Source organism: Myotis lucifugus, unplaced genomic scaffold (genome assembly GCF_000147115.1).
Source record: "Myotis lucifugus unplaced genomic scaffold, Myoluc2.0 scaffold_37, whole genome shotgun sequence".
NCBI lineage: Eukaryota > Metazoa > Chordata > Mammalia > Chiroptera > Vespertilionidae > Myotis > Myotis lucifugus.
Window position 1 is genome coordinate 6,701,779 of NW_005871085.1, and position 1,866 is coordinate 6,703,644.

At 57.4% G+C, this 1,866-nt stretch overlaps 1 protein-coding gene across 1 annotated transcript in view; it reads right to left on the reverse strand.

Moving 5' to 3' along the window:
• RAB3B (RAB3B, member RAS oncogene family) overlaps positions 1 to 510 on the reverse strand; it is a 60,196-nt gene extending 59,686 nt beyond the window's left edge. Inside the window, 1 exon segment of the mRNA XM_023752822.1 lies at positions 376 to 510. The gene's annotated coding sequence lies outside the window, so the exon portion shown is untranslated.
• Positions 511 to 1,866: the final 1,356 nt, after the last annotated feature.

The window sequence follows — 1,866 nt, forward strand, 5'->3', positions numbered from 1 at the left end:
TGGCCCCCCCAAAGCTCTCCCTCTTGGCATCTCCCCGGCCCCAAACGCCCTCCGTTTCCCCCTCACTGCGCTCCCAGCGGCCGTTCAACCATTTCCCCCAGCCCCTGCGCCCCCTTGCTTGCTCCTGCACCCCCCGCCATCGGGGCTCCCCTGGCCCTCAAGGTCCGGGTAGACCCTCTCTCAGCGACCCCTCCTCAGGCTACGCGCCCCTTCACTGCGGCGGTGCCCCTTCCTTAGGGGTGCCCCTTCCTTAGGGCCTCCCCCACCTCCTTCTCCTCGGGGTCCCCTCCACTGCCCAGAGCTGTTTCTCAGCGCCCCGCGTCGAGGAGCGGTCCCCGGTCCTTCCGGGCGGGGCGCCGGGGCCGCGCCCCTTACCTGGGACTCCGGGTGCGGGAGAGCAGTTTGCTCCCCAAAAGCTCAGCGGGACGGCCGACCCAGCAGCGGGCAGCGGAGGGCGCAGCGGGGTCGCGGAGCCGGGCGCTGCAGGTCCGAGCGGGTCTGGTCAGGTCCCCACCACCCGGACTTGGGGCTGAGGCTCCGGCTGCAGCTACTGCCCGTCCAGGCCCCGCCCACGCCCCGCCCAGGGGCGGGGTTCGTGTTAGCCCCGCCCCGACTCTGTTGCCCACAGGTGTCCATGTATCTCGGGGGCCCTGAGCTCCCTAATATCAGGGTGACCATCGTGATTTATCTTTTTTAATTTATTGATTAGGGAGAGGGAGAGGGAGGATGAGAGAGAAACACCGGTTTGTTGTTCCACTCGTTTTTGCATCCATTGGTTGCTTCTTGTGTGTGCCGGGACCCACAACCTTGGCGTGTAGGGAGATGCTCTAACCAACTGAGTGACCCGGCCAGGGCTCTATGTGATTTATCTTAATCCTCACGCCTCGTTCCACAGACTGAACTTTCTGGGTGATCAGAGAGCTTTGATGAGAAAGTAGATGATGGTGGGTACCGAGATTTGCCATTTCCAAAGCACTTTCCTGTCCCTCACATCACTTCATCCTCACAGAAGCCTAGGGAGAGACGCGAAATCTGAACTGCTGACTACAAGAGGAAACTAAGCCAGATACCTTGGCATTGTCCTCTACCCTATGCCCTACGTCCCATCAGTCTGTAATAATACCTCCTTAACATATCCTACCGATCCCTTCCCTTTCTCTCCGTCTCCACTGCTCTCTCTCTGGTTCAGGCCTCCTCGCTTCTTGCCTGGACTAGTGCAACCGCTTCCTAATGGGTTTCCCTGCTTCCACTCTGCAATCCATCCTCTGCACCAGCAGCCTGAATGATCATTCTAAATGTCACCATATTGCCATCAAGCTTGTTAGACAAAACACACACACACACACACACACACACACACACACACACACACACCCTCCAGGGGCTCCCCATTACCAGCAGCGGCCTAGAGTGAGAAAGGTGTTCTGGCCTGGTCATCGGGAAGTCCCAACTCCACTAGAGAAGGCGGGTATGTGAGGTAATTAGCACCGTACCCTCCCACCCTGACCTGGACTTCAAGTCTTCCTGAAGTCACGGAAGCGAGCTGCCGGCTTTGGTTTAGAATCATTGTCCTCTCCCACACTCTTCCCCCATCTCAAATCTTAGAGGTCAGATACCAGAACCATTTCCCCCTCAGGTTCCATTATGACCCTATCTACAATTTGTCTCTCCAATTTGGGAACCACCCAATTGAAAGCCCCTCTGATCTACTTTTCTGTCAGACTCATTCTTATACTGTTCTGAGCTTCTCTCCCCAACTTCCACTCACCTTCCCACTGTCCATCTCCTGGCAGCCCTTTCTACTGTGCCCCCTAGAATCCTGTCCCTTTGTCAACAAACTCCTACACCCTCTACTTCCTCAGAGAG